The sequence below is a fragment of the Microplitis demolitor genome, chromosome 3, assembly GCF_026212275.2.
Source record: "Microplitis demolitor isolate Queensland-Clemson2020A chromosome 3, iyMicDemo2.1a, whole genome shotgun sequence".
Lineage (NCBI taxonomy): Eukaryota > Metazoa > Arthropoda > Insecta > Hymenoptera > Braconidae > Microplitis > Microplitis demolitor.
Window position 1 is genome coordinate 23,765,832 of NC_068547.1, and position 15,105 is coordinate 23,780,936.

Below are 15,105 nucleotides of genomic sequence, written 5' to 3' on the forward strand. Positions count from 1 at the left end.
TAATGAAATAAAAATATAATTAAATGAAAGAATAGTATGTTGTATGTACAGTACTAGAGTCGAGTCGTGTTGTGGCGCAGGCTCAATCACTACATTTGCACATGGTATTAGTAAATTCGCCACGGAAATGGATAATTTTATCAATAGGATACACGTACGCCTATATATTACACACTGACGACATTTACACAGCTAATGCTATGTAGTAATTAGATGTATACAATTTATATGTTCATATATATAAATATATCTGTATACATTCGGCAACCACGCAGTAAGTTTATACGTAATCAATACCACCTACACTTTTCTTAGTCACACTTTCACTAAACCATTTGAAGTTTTACACAAACAAAATTATATTAGCTCTCTGATAATATATATATATTTATTTACACAATTACATTGCGTAATTATTGATTAATTCATGAATTTATCAAATCTCAATATTTTATTTTTTGTGTGAAAGTTCTGAATTTACTAAACCATAACCTCTTGTAATCGTTAGAAACCAACAACTAAACTGAAGTGAGGTGATTTGGAGTCTTTACAATACGGGGTGGGGACTCAATGGAATATTAGCTTACGAAGTTGGCCTAAAGGGGATGAGACCGAATGGACACAGGTAATTTTCAGGTATCAGAGAATCGGGAAAATTTTTATTGTGTGATTGGAAATAGAATAGGTCTCTATGCTTATTCTCAAAAGAGCAAAGTTTAGTTTGGGTTTACATTTATATATTTATATGTATTGGATGTTACCAAGTGTACAATATATATGTGTGTACCCCAACGATTATCGGCGAGGAATTTGAAACGAGGTGTACCTAACGGTACTTGTCAAAGGTACTGGCAATTCCGGGACTCCATGGGTACAATAACCTGCATCACGGTTCCCAAAGGATTTGCCAGCCGATGCGGACCGTTAGCAATTCTCATTACTTCCCAATTAATAAAATCATAATCCCATCCTTCAAGATACCTCATACAGAGTTTACTTTTTTTTTTAATTCAATTCACTATCCAAAAGTTGATATGTAATTACTTACGAGTATTAATTATTAATATATTTATTACACGGGTTTTTTTTTATGGTAAAATAAAATGTCATCGTCACTAATGAGAAATAAAGTAGAGCTGTAATTAATATTTATATCATAATGAATGAATTTTAAATTAAACATCTTTGTCTCGATGATAAAAAAAAAAAAAAATAATTTTTATAAGTAACCGGAAAAATATTAAATTATTTTTTGAGTAAAAAATTATTATCTAAATGAACTTGAGCCATTCAAATGAGGTATTCAAAGTAAACGTCCTCAGGTTCTATAAACTTTGAAAAAAAAAAAAATCAACTCCTACTGATGAGAAGGTAATTCTATAAATAAATAAAGTTAACGGCCGCAATATATAATAATACTAATAATGGGAATAAAAATAAAAAAATTTATAATTGAATGATAGATGATATTAACAATTAATTCCGCGTAAATTAATGGTTAAGATTCCGAGTGTAATTGAGATATACGCGAGGGGTTAAAAGGATAAAGAAAAAAAAAAGCGTGGTAAAGATCTCACTGTAGAATGATGGTAAGATGAGAGTTTTTTAGCCATAAGTAAAAAAAAAAAGTTGAAATGTTCACTCTATTATCTGGTCTGTGTGTATGATACGCCAGTGCATAATAATGCAATTACGCCGAAAGGCACAAACTGGAGAATAAAAAATAATGATTGTTAGGTTTCTCCTCTGACAAACTGGATTATCATACTCCTCTCTCGGTAATGGACAGTAAACTTCTCTGGGATTAAACCAGCACATACATATAGACGGCAAAGGCGTGTCAGAATAAAGAATTTGCGTGCTCGCAAGTTCACCTATACATCTTCTTTTTGTGCTGTGCTGAACACGCGTCCTCACTTTGCTTATAAAGTAAAAAATTCTTAGCCTATTATATATTCTCTATCTACTGCCTTTACTTTATTATCATACAAGAGTAAGCCCAGCAGAGAAGATTCGCTACGGCAAGGAGAGCATGAAAAAAATTTAAATGAAAGTTTCATGATTGCTTTTTGCTCTGTGTGATATCTCTATTAGATCGCAACAGATATCAACTTGAAAAACGACAAAAAAAAAATAAATAATAAATATGTGGACATTTTCTTTTAAGAATGAGTGGCAAAAATTTATTTAAAAACACAAACGGTACTTCTATCAAGACTGCCGACAATGTGCAGCTGCTTTACAAACTCAATATAACAACAAAATCCACGTGCGCTCACTTTACCTTTTTAAACTTACTGATGCTTTTGCTTATACTAGTAATGCCTCTTTATTATTATCATTTTCATTCTTTCAATTCCGTATATATATTATATTACATATACTCCTCACTACCGTGTCTTTTTCTCAGTACATTTACTGCATGAGCGCACGTGTAGGCGCGCAATGGATGTTTCTAAGAACGCGAATCTCAACAGGAAGTTCTTTTCTATTCCTTTAGTATTTTTATATTCTCAGCAGCTCATGCACAAATAATTCAATCAAATTTATAAAATTGTTGTACTGAATATTTTTTAAAATTTTATATACTCAGTCAAGTCTTCCGCTAGTACAATAATTTTGTATGTAGAAAAAAAAAAGGATTTCCTGCGCTAAGAAATTTTTTTCCGGTGTATTAAATTGAATTTAATGAATTATAAAACGGAGTAGATAATACAGTAAATATATATGTATATAAAAAGATAAAAATGATAAATATAAATGTTTGAGAAGTCATTGAATCGAATAGTGACCTGCCTCAACACCGGCTGCTGCAGCAAGTCGCGGCGAATGGACGTAAGAGGAATGTCCAAGATGCCTAGACGCCGAGCTATTTTCATCGACCCCTTCTCTATACAGACACACACAGACACACATAAGACACTTGATACATACATGTACATATATATTTATTTCTCTTACTCTTATGCATAAAAACGGCATTAACGTAAGTATAAGAGGAAATAAAAATAAAAGAGACCGCCAATAAATAGCATAGAGCCCAACGAATCCAAGCGATTGGTTCCGTACCAGCGGATCCATGAGTGCGGGTATTTTTGGGCTGAGATCCGTTGCTGTCCTTGAACCGATGCGATGACCACGACCCTCCAGGTGATGCATGTGCATATACACATAAATATAAATATAAATTTAATACGTGTACGAACAGCATCCCCGCACAATCGGTATTTTATCGCGACTATAATTTAAAAGTACTTAAAACCCAGCCAAGTATCAAAATGATTGAGTAGATGGAGCTCAAAAATTATTATAGATTAAGTAATGTCAAATAAAGATCAAGATTAATGAAAATAAAAAAAGTAAGAATTTAACAGTTTAAAAGGACATGAATCCAGTAAAATACTGCCGAGCAGGAGTTTAAGTGTACACTAATAAAAAATAAATAAAATGAAACTTGAATTCCTCGGTGGTGATACAATATAAATTTCGCCTTGCCCAGACTGGTTCACCTACACGATACTCGTTGAAAGTGACGAGCGGAGGATCCTACCGGCGATAAATTTAGTTTACAAGTGCTCTGAAGAATAAGAAGAAGGGTGTCGGTGGTATTCTCAAGATACTCAATGCAATAAATCCTGCTCAGGAAGTTATTATACAGTGCCATTAAATACCAACGTCAACTTTTGTTACATTATTATCGATTAACTTTTACCGTCAAAAAAAAAAATAATAATTAATAACCAGCTATCAATATCTACAGCCAACCGATTTCGTCACGTACGCCTGCGCACACTAACCTTGAACTTGGAAAAAATACTATTTCACAAGCTCTCGTAATAAAAAAAATATTTGTGTAAAGTAACACAGAGTTGAAAGAATAATTTGAATAAAAAATATTATTTAAACAAGAGTGAAGACATGAATGATTTAATTAATGCTCCGAGTGATCTTGAAATACCGGCTAAATTTATATGGCCCAAAACTTATGAATGAAAATATGTTGAAATAATAAATAGTAAAAGGTATTACGTAGATTACATATATGTTGTATAAGAATTGATTGACCGACATCAATTAGCTTTGAATAATTACGTAGTCGTGAAAAAATAACAAACGGTTTATTTTTAATTTTATATTTACGGTCGATTCGTGATGTCCAATCGTGGTCAACAATTATCTTTATCACAATGCGACAGTACATTAAATCTTACAACTCTTTTAACGTTTAATTAGACCACCTAGAGTTGAATCGATGCGGTCATATATATACATATATATGTACGGCGTAATGTACCTGGTACTTAATGTCCCGGCAATTGGTCGCGATAAAAGCACGATCAAAATTTAAAATGTCACAGTAGAATGCCAATTGCATGAATCAAGATATGAGTCTCGTATGTATTAAGTGTATGAACACGCACGTACATTAAGTGTAAGTATATATACATGTTAACTGTTGAACTGCCCCCACGCGTAAAAAGAAAACGTGATCGAGAGGAATTGACTTCGATGAGAGTCGCGTGGGTGTTATGTATATGTTACATTATACGTTATGTATATAGGAACCGCGAGAGTTGTAATAAAAAAAAAGGAAAAAAAATTAAATAAATATATAAAAAAATTGAGAGTAAATAAATACCCAAGGAGATACGAAACTCGAGTTCTCGGAAATCATAAATACTCGTTCTTGAGCTACCTACATGGTAGAAAGATTTTTTATTCACTCTAAGGGAGATCTAGTCTGTCCAATAACGCCAGGTACGGCGTCTTATGTCCCCCTCATACACTCATACATAGATATAAATATAAATACATAAATGTGTGTATGTATTGGTGTGATATGTACTCAGGAATTAAATACATCGCATTACCACGTCAGATTACTAAACTTAAATCGGGCCAAAGAATATATACTCGGATCGTACCAAATTAAGAAACGATATGTGGAGACCGGTTGGTCTTTTTTCATTTACGCAATTTTTATATATATATATATATATTATATGTGAATGTTGAGGCTTTCTTTTCGCCGCCCCCGGGCGCACGGATTTTGTCTTTCAACCGGCAGCACCAACTACACCGTTAACCAATAAACGTTTGCCAATTACTCATTTACATATTTTTTTCCTTCTTTTAATTATAATTATAATTTCCTTTTTATGTTTCATTCCATCAATGTGAAAGACCACTTTAATGATTCACCGATTTCTCACTTTCAACATATTAAAAATATTTTATTTATAAATTTTCCAATAATTAATTACGGTTATTTGATAACTTGAATCCACTAATACAGAATGTGTTATTTGAAAAAAAAAAAAAAATTTATCTCCCAAGTAGGCTATTACGAAAAATAAAAACATGTAATTATCGTTAATCTAGTGTATTTAAGACTAAAATGACAGTTAACTTGTTGTCTATATTTTAAAACAGATCAAAAACATACGTCAGATCTAATTACATCAGCCCGGTGGAATTTATAATATATAATACCGGCAAATTAAACTATAATTTAATTTACTACAGGTTTGTCTAAGAAGTGTCTAATAATGCTCGAGATTCGTCTGAATTTTTTTCAACAAATGAAATGTATAGTGTAGGATGAAATAAAAGGTAGAAAAGAGAGTCATCCATCAACGACTCGTGGCATTCGCGTCGATGGATACAAATCGACGAGGACATTTACCGTTTTCGTTGACGTATCAATTGTTCTATAACTGTTACAAGCAACGTTTAACCTCTACAACGTAATGTATAATGGTACATTATGGCGTAGAAACGAATAGCAACAGCGTACGGCTAACAGTTGATGTAAGCTGCTTAGTGTGTAGCATACATGTGTATATATTTATAAAGATATATGTGTAGCAGCAAGCTAAAGTCTAGGATAATAAAGAAAGTAAAGATGACTGTATAAACCCAAAGGGCATTACATGAGTACTCCACATGTGGACATACATTTACAGCGTATTATTAAATTTACGGTCTCGTTTCGCGACGGCGACGACGCATTTACCCGGGAAATTCAACGAAGGCTCTATTTACGATGCTAAAGCGATTAATCACTCCTCGCAATCTAAAGACGACTTAATTCTTATTACTCTTTTCTTTCCCCAAGAAAGCGTAAAAAATAAATATCAGAATAACATATTTATTATATATGATTGCTCAATATAAACTGAATTAAACATATCTCCAATAATATTAATCAGACTTTAATTAATTATTAAGAAATAAAGAATAAATTAATGAGCATTGAAATAAATTCTAATTATAAAAAAAAATAATTTAATTAATTTTGAATAATTTATCCAATGGAAAATATTAAAATATTTTTCTACTCAATATAAATATTTAAATTATATTTTATTAATAGTATTGATGATGAAATTAATTTATCAAATTGTGTTTTTTTTTTTTTTTTTTTTTTTTGAGTTAAAATTTATAAAAATATAAATTATTTAAATTAGATAATTATAATATTTTTTGAATAAATAAAAATGTTTTAGATAAAAATAATAATTAATTGATTAATTAAAATTGAATAGATAAATATAATAATTATGTCTTAATTAAATTATCTAAGATCAAGTATATCTATATAAAGTGTGAATAACAGTCATTTAATTAGAAATACCGATAAATAAAAAAGTATTTAATTTAATTAAGTAAACAAAAAGTTAAAAAATTATCTAATCTCATAATTTTTATAAGATGACTCAATGATTACTTAAATTACAACAAGGATATATATTTGATCAAGTGATGAATTTATAAATAATTATGAGTCCCTGAGTAAAATGTGCGCATCATTGCAGAAATGAGGAAGAAAAATAATTTTTTTTTTAAAAATGTCTTTATAAAGTGAAATAAAATAAATGAATATACTGATTACTACGTCAAAGTGTTTCAAGGCAATCATATACTTGCGATAATGAATTCCTCGTGTCAAGGACATCCTAGGATCCTATTTCTTCTTCTCACTTTCATAGACACAGACATTGAGCTTTTTTTGAGCTTAGACTAGTACCCAGACAAACTGGATTTTTAAAAAACGCCTTTACTTTTAAACTTTGAATAAGGAACCAAACGTCACTTCCATTCGGTCTTAATTGGATAAGACGAGAAAAGATGAAAAAGTAAACTCTGGTCTAACGTAAAAGAGAAAGCAACGAAGCTTAACGATGTGCAGACTTATTCCGTCTCAGTGTCTCCACGATGGCCTTCTTGTTTAAGCGAAGCGAACGTTAAGCATACAGAGGAAGAAGACCGACAAGTATTAAAAAAAATATAAATAATACATAATAAAAAAAACATGTGCCTTGTATAAAAATACAATCACAAAAAACTACAACACTTGAGGGTAATTAATCAACTCGACTGTGCAATTCATTCATAACTACATTTTAAAAAGTCGAAACAAAAAAGTTTAATTATTAAAATTACGTATACTTTTTTGTTTTAAAAAAAAAACTCTTGGCAAAGAGTGATAATAAATTTAAAAATAACCAACCAAAGCATTTCCAAGATACCTGACGCTAAATAACCCGCGAGTCTTAACAACTGACACGCAGGTGTATAAAGTACACGTTACAATTTATAACGATCAGCCGACAATTATTCGCCTATAACCGAGAAAATAATATTATTTATGTATACATTATAATAAATGTAAATATATTAAAATTTAAAATGTAAAGCAAATAAAGAGTTTTGAGACTGCGTGTTGCACCAGTGATCGGGTAAAACAGTCAGGTATAAAATGCGTTTTTTTTATCTCTTTCTTTTACTCTGTCGGAGTCAGCAGGAGTCTGGTACATTCGCGAGAGTGCCTCAAAACAAAACGTCAAGGCCACATATCGAGTGAGTCACGCGGCCGATCGAACTGTCAGACACGCCCCCGTTTTATCAACTCCTTTTATGCCACCCTGCACGCCAAATTAAATAATAAATAATATTAATGTTGCTCTCATTCACTTTTACTCCTATTTTTTCTTTTACCGTTTAAATATTTTAATTCAAAAAAATTTTAAGAGTTTGTATGTATGTGTGTTGTAAATTTGAAGAAAAAAAAAAGTGTTATATAAAATACGTATGGGTAGATGAAATAAAAGAACGACTCTTGCCGCAAGTCACTGACACCCGCGTGAGAACGACCACGTTGTCGCGGGAATCACGAGGTGGATGAACGTGTCGAGAATATAATATTATAAGAAAGGAAGATGAGTAAGTGAGTGTTGATCCTCTCTCTTTTCTCTGAAGCCGACAGGTATTTCCATCGCGATCACGAGCCACGAGGCGCTTCACTAATTTTAGTTTTTTCAGTTTTAAATATATATATATATGTATGTATATATATATAATATAAAATACATAGACTAACCACAATCACTAGTTCAACACGTCTATTAAATCTTATTTTACTAAATATGTATAAAATAAATTTTTAAAATGGAGCAAAAAAAAAAAAATGAAAACTCAGATTTAAAAAATGAAAAACACTGGGTTACTTGTTATTGAATTTGTTGATTCAAAAAATGAAACCAATCATTTTAAAAAAATAATTATAACTTTGTTTAACATTCACGCACGTCAATGTCATTGTCACCCCGCGTAAAAAATAATAATGAATTTTAGTAAAAAAAAAAACGGAGCAGATAAAAATTTAAAAAATGTGACGGCTTGTGTGACTTTTAATAATAACTGAACAAGGGGCAAAGGAACGCGCATATGGCGAGGACGCGGTGTCGCTCCGCCGTGTAGACCACGTCGCCCCGCCGCAGACTGCGGCTGCCTGGACAACTGCCGCCCACCCAGCCGGCTCTCTTCGCGTTCGCGATCCCAAGCTTTGGTTCTCTTCTACTACTCCGGCCCCCGTAGGCGCTAAAGAACGAAGAGACCGATAGAGGCAAACACGAGGAGAGCCAACGACAGCGATAATATAAACCCCACTACATTCAACTTAAACTTCGACTGAGAACCCGAGCCCAGCCGAACAGAATGAAACTGCTGCTATGCGCTGCCGCTTTTGCTCCTGCTCCTGCTGCTGCTACTCCATTCTCGTCTTTTAAACTTCCCATTGACTATGTCAATGCAATACGCATTGCGCTAGGATTTCATTCGCTCTGCTCATCATTCAAATTTCACCAATTTTTTATTTTCAAATTATTTTTCCATAAAAAAAAAAGATATTAATGGGCAATAAATTTAAATTATAATAAAGTGACCGATAATATATAATAAGTAATAAGAAAGTTTCATATCACGAATTGGATTGAACCATAAAACGATGTATAGATTATCAATGACATTAACGTGCGTACATTAACTTGAGCCGTTATGTGACGTCGCGAGTAAATTATTTCATGCGTATAAGTATCCGCGACACTCACTATTCTATACTATATATATTATATGTATAACATGTCCAGTCAAAAGTACATCACATATATAAAGAAGTATGGGTGCGCGTTATGTTACATTACGCGGCGTTTATCAACTAATATAACTCCAATATACTACACACGGTCCCGGCGTGTTTTGTCTGCACTGCTGGTCTCGCTACGGGGCAGATATTAAATTAACAGGTAAAACGAGTCACGAGGAATGTGTGTTGGGGTGTATAGATCCTTTATATATATATAAATATAAATATATATGTATGTATATGGATACAGACTGCAGACAAAACAGGCTGCTAAAACCTCTTTCACTAGATGATTGACTCTACAGCCTACGATTTATTATTTACTCCATGTTATATATATCTATATATTTTTTATATTATTTTAACTGAAAACGTCATGTTTAAAATATTCGTGGTAATCAAATTATCAAGATATTTAAAATTTGAGTAATAAAAATTTGAATATAATTAAGTGACAGGCAACAAAAATAATGCAATAAAATAAAAAAAAAGTAAATGTTTGATTTGAAACAGTTGTTACGAACGTCCGGTTGGTAAAGAGCTTTATCTATTACGAAATATCGAGCGACTAAAAGTTTTAGTAATGAAATTTAAAAAGAGTATGTATATATATGAGTATGACGCGGAATGTAGGATGAAAAAAGTGAGTAAAGTTAAAAAAAATAGACAAGTATGTACAAGAGATAGTTTTTTTATTTCTTTGTCCCAGTAGACGACACAAGTCGTCTTGGGAATCATAAAACGAGTTGAAGGGACGCGGTTGATGGTTGATGTGATGGTATATTCTTGGAAAACCTATTCAAATACCCGCCGACTGTAGTAAAGGCGGTCTCGTTTTCATCGTTAAAAAATACTTTAAATAGGGACCAACTAAATTCAATTTACAAAGTAAAGGAAGTTGCGGGATATTTACATTGAGTTTAAGTAACTCTTGATATTCATTTTGTAATAAGATTTTTTTTTATTTCTTTGTCTATCTTAAGTGTCGCAAGACGAGCATACGTCAATCAGATAGTTTATGGATCATATAATAATTATAAAAAGAAATATTAGCAATTGGAGAAGAATGTGATAAAAAATAAACGGACTCGATAATTAATGTTATTTTGTCGATGAAAATAAATATAATAAAACGTGATGAGATAAAGTAAATATATATTCAATCCAGGAAATGACCGGTATTATTATAAATGCATCTCGGGTGAGACTTGGCCTGGATTTTATCCAAAGGACACTGTCGATAGTGCAACTAAAACAAGTTGTTGATGGAATTACCAAGACCAACTTCATTTTTTTTTTTTTTTTTTTTTTTTATTTTTTTTTTTTATCACATACTTACACGACGTACGTCCTCAAACACGTTAAAAGTATGACGTTATTGATGTATCAATAAAATATTTTTATAACTCAAAAATAAAAATAAAATCTACAAGTTATTTATACTTAAATTAGTAAATTATTTATAGACAGTCAAATTTTTTTATCAGATTGATAATAATTTTTTTAAAATTTCGATGTAAAAATATATATTTTCATATAAATTACCGAACAAAGAAAAAATATATTAATAAAGATAAAAGTCGGTTGTATAATTATCCAGTTTTAAAAAAAAAAAAAATTATAATATATTAAAATGTATGGTCAGAAAAATTATATAATAAAATATTCTAAAAAATTTAATTAAGTTTACTTAATTCTCTTAACCAGAGTTTTTTTCAGTTTATTAAAATCTTGTAGATCGTATGAACTTGTATCCAATACTCGCGGGGATTAAATTTATAAAATTTACGAATTTACGACTTACGACCTCGCGAAATCCCGTCGACCTCCAAATCCTTCTGCGAATAATTTAATTTCAATAACGAATTATTTTTTTATTTTTCATATATTTAGATTAATGAGACATTATACATCTCTGTGAATTAAAAATAAATAATTCGCATCCAATGATGGAATAAAGATGATAAAAAATAATAATTATTATTATTACCATCGTCATTATCATTATCGTGATAGTTTTATACTTGGCTTCACAAATAATCTTTTTAGCCGTAAAACTTTTTTAGATGATGGCGGCATCGATTAAAATGCAACATGAGGCGATTTGCACGTCAGCGGCAAGAGGAAAGAGTGAGATGAGACCGAGTAGCAGCGAGAGAGTACTCGAGGCGCCACTCTACTTCCAAGAAGACAGACAGTACAAGATATTTAAGGATTTAAGATTAATCGCGGCAATCGAAGTGCCAGTTCTCTGACACACGCATAAGAATTATACACAACAAAAGTTGAGTTGTGTTGGCTGTCCTTTTTTCTCTCCCCAGATGAGGATGCTGCTCATACTCGTCTTCATGCATCTCAACCTCAAGTATATCAACGATCAACGGATAGGATCACCATACGAGAGGGTTAACTCAACCTTTTTACAACACCAACACTCAGAGTGTGCATTTGCATCACATCACACACTTCTTATGAGTATTTTCTCGCTATGTCTCAGCGTCATTGCGCGACGTTCCAATTAACAAATACGCTCTTCATTAAATTATCCATTACAAGATAACTTTAAATTTCTCGCGTGCCCGCATACCAACATCCACACTCGCTGATGAATAATTACGCACAATTCGCATTATAAATAAAAGTGATATGACACTAATCTCAAAATTATGAAAATAAATGTAAGTACGTCTGTTCTCGTGATGATTTTTTATTTGTTTTGTTATTTAACCTCGTCTTACCACTTGATATTCATTGAATGAACTATTCGTGGAATCAACAATTGTCCTAATGTAATGTAATGTAAGTGATGCAAAGAAATATAAAATCCGTAAAAAAAAAAAAAAAAAAAAAAAACCCGACAGACTCAATGGATCTACAATTTACAAGCACTTTCATTATTTACACCAGTGAATTATGTAAGTATCCGGAATATTTATCTATATAAAATATAACGTCATAGGTAATAGGTGTGTCAAGCGTATCTTTTGTGAGATTAGAAAAAAAAACCAACCGGATGTGGCCATTAATTATTTCCACGTTATCAGCGAGTAAAAAGTAAAATATTAATTTTTGGTTTTATTAATTTAAAAAAAAAAATTTCGAAAACGATTGATCCTGCGGCCATGAATTACTTTCTTTTAAAATTTCAAATTTTCATGGCGGGAAGTTTGAAAATGAGTAAAAAGGTCAATGTCTGATTTTTTTTACATCAATTAGATGAAATGATAGATAAAAAAAACCGTTGCCTTTATTCATATGCTACAAGTCTGAGCTGAATTAGTTCCAAGTGAGAAAAGACACCGCACAGTGTGTAACACATGTAATGCATACAGGATATGCACAATGACTATAAGGCTTTGGCGACAGTGTGCTGACATGTTGGGATGTTTCTCTCACCAGACGGTTCATTATTAACACCACCATATATATGTACATATATATGGTACGACTGATTTATTAATAACCCAACAATTTATTAACAAGCACTACTGTCTGACAAGTGTTTATGCTGATGAATATTGCAATAATTAATAGAGGATTCCATAATTAAACAACCAAAAGCACTTTTGTAAGGTCAAAAAATCGATAAATAAAAATGAGGCCCAAGATGCTGGGTTGGGTCAAAATGGTGTTAATTTTATTTTTAAAAAACCCATTTTACATCGAATTCAACCCAATAAATTAATGAAACCGTTGGCAACAAGTAGTAAGCCGTTTATATTATGCGAATGGTCATGAAGCGGGGGTTTGTGTCGAGTGCACGAATGGAATGTCAATGAACCCCACTCATGGAATCCTAACTGTACGATCAAGTTGTAAGATCCTTGCTCGAAATATATCAGAGCAGAATCCCCATGGATTCTTCACAGTCTTTGCCAAGTTGCACGAATGGAATATCATGACCACGTTCTTAACTACGTAAGAGTTTTGTCTATTTTTTTTTTTTGACTTTGTCATTAATGTTCAGAAAAACAATATTCAAATTATTGTAATCCGATTTAAATAATAACTTTTCATAATTGTTTGCCCTGAATCAGCTTTAATCAGCAAGTCATGTCGGCTCAATGGCAGAGTGTTACTCCCAATAGACCGGCGTTTGCAGGTGAGTAGCCAGACAAATTTATTAATCATCCAATTAATAGGCTGAGAAAATTCGATTGTGATATTTTCGAGTGACTGAATTGATTATTTATTTTTAAATATTTATATCATAATATAACAATAATAACAAACAAGACCATAAAATAAAAGGATAAGGCCGTGTGATTAAAGAGATAAGAATAAAATTAATTTTAAATGTCAGTATCTATTGAAATTGAATGAAATTGAATGAAATCTTACAATTGCATTGTTTGATTATTATTTGAAACTATCTACAGACCCCGTCTCGAATTGTGCGTTCATCTTACAGATCGTTAAATTTATATCGATAAATTTCAATAGTTAGATAGCTGAAGCTAAACTTTATTAATCTTTAAAAATATTATTCACCCACGTGAATTATTTGATTTATTTTTCCCGCTACTTTATCTCAACCCAATTGTCTTGATCTTATACTTTTTTTTTTATCTATTCAAGTTAATGGTGTTGTTATCAATAAAAATTGGTGTTTCTTTTACGTAAATGAATATGAATGTTATTATAATTGTGAGAATTCAAAAAATGTGCGGGTTATTTATGATAAAAAATTGAGAGAGAAAATGTGGAAAGATACGCCATCTATTGCCGCTCGTTAAAACTACGATCCATATGATAAACCGTTAGGTCGATAAAGAAGACCGGGAACGAAGCCCGTTTTACACGATAACAATATAAACATGATTTTAAATACGTAAATATATAAAAGCTGTAAATGGTACGAAAAATAATATACTATTCATGCAAATCGATATTTCAGTATGAGTCAAGAGCAAGCTCTCGTGTCTGACCTCGAGGGTCGGGAAAATATTCAAATGTACAAAAAATAAAATATTTATTACCTGGAATACTTTAAAATAAACCCTAAATCTCGAAATCCTGCCGATGGCCGAAACCAGGAAATAAAGTATTCAATAGAAAAAAACTTTTAAATAATAATTTTTCTAGAAACATTTACTGCTCTATGAATAATCCCGTAAATGTATTGATCCTGAAAAAAAATCTATAAACTTCCCTCCCTTAATTATACAACTTCCAAAACAGCTGCAGTTTATTTATCTATTTCCCCCAACGTAATGTCAGATGCAATCTATCCACGTTAATTTATTTCTTCAGTTAAAAATTAAACATTTAATTTTTGTTATACTTTAAGACCCTTAAAAAAATATATAGCTGCTAAATAAAATAACAAAACAACCAAATTTAAGCTCCAAAAGATAATATGAGCCACTAAAAATGAAGACCGTGTAGTAATATAATTATTCGAAAGGCGGAAAAGAAGGCCGTAAGATGAAGAACGGAAGTAAAAATAAAAGTTAAAAAAAATAATTTAATGTACGGGAGAAGGTAGACTAGAGTCGGTGCCGGGCATCGAACTGTGACCCAGGAGCACCTGTTGCCGCCTCCGCAGGCGTAGTTTAATACAATCCAACTATACCAGTTAGTCAGCAACCAACCTGGCTAGCCTAACCTGTCTTTAATATATAAAGCTAGCGCAGGCCAGAGCAACAAAACAAACCCGACCTGCCTGAGAGGGAACT

The 15,105-nt window shown here is 31.8% G+C and overlaps 1 protein-coding gene across 10 annotated transcripts in view; it reads right to left on the reverse strand.

Annotated features, from left to right (window-relative positions):
* LOC103580498 (microtubule-actin cross-linking factor 1) overlaps nucleotides 1–15,105 on the reverse strand; it is a 96,650-nt gene that overhangs the window by 74,266 nt on the left and 7,279 nt on the right. For 5 of the 10 annotated variants that reach the window (XM_053737685.1, XM_053737688.1, XM_053737689.1 and 2 more), the window contains exons 1-2: nucleotides 8,511–8,698; nucleotides 7,514–7,625 (exon numbers count right to left, since the gene is read on the reverse strand). The exons of 3 other annotated variants lie outside the window; for them this stretch is intronic. The gene's annotated coding sequence lies outside the window, so the exon portion shown is untranslated. Of the gene's footprint in view, nucleotides 1–7,513; nucleotides 7,626–8,510; nucleotides 8,700–15,105 lie in introns of those variants that run through there. 2 more of the 10 variants (XM_053737684.1, XM_053737694.1) reach the window with 2 other exon arrangements.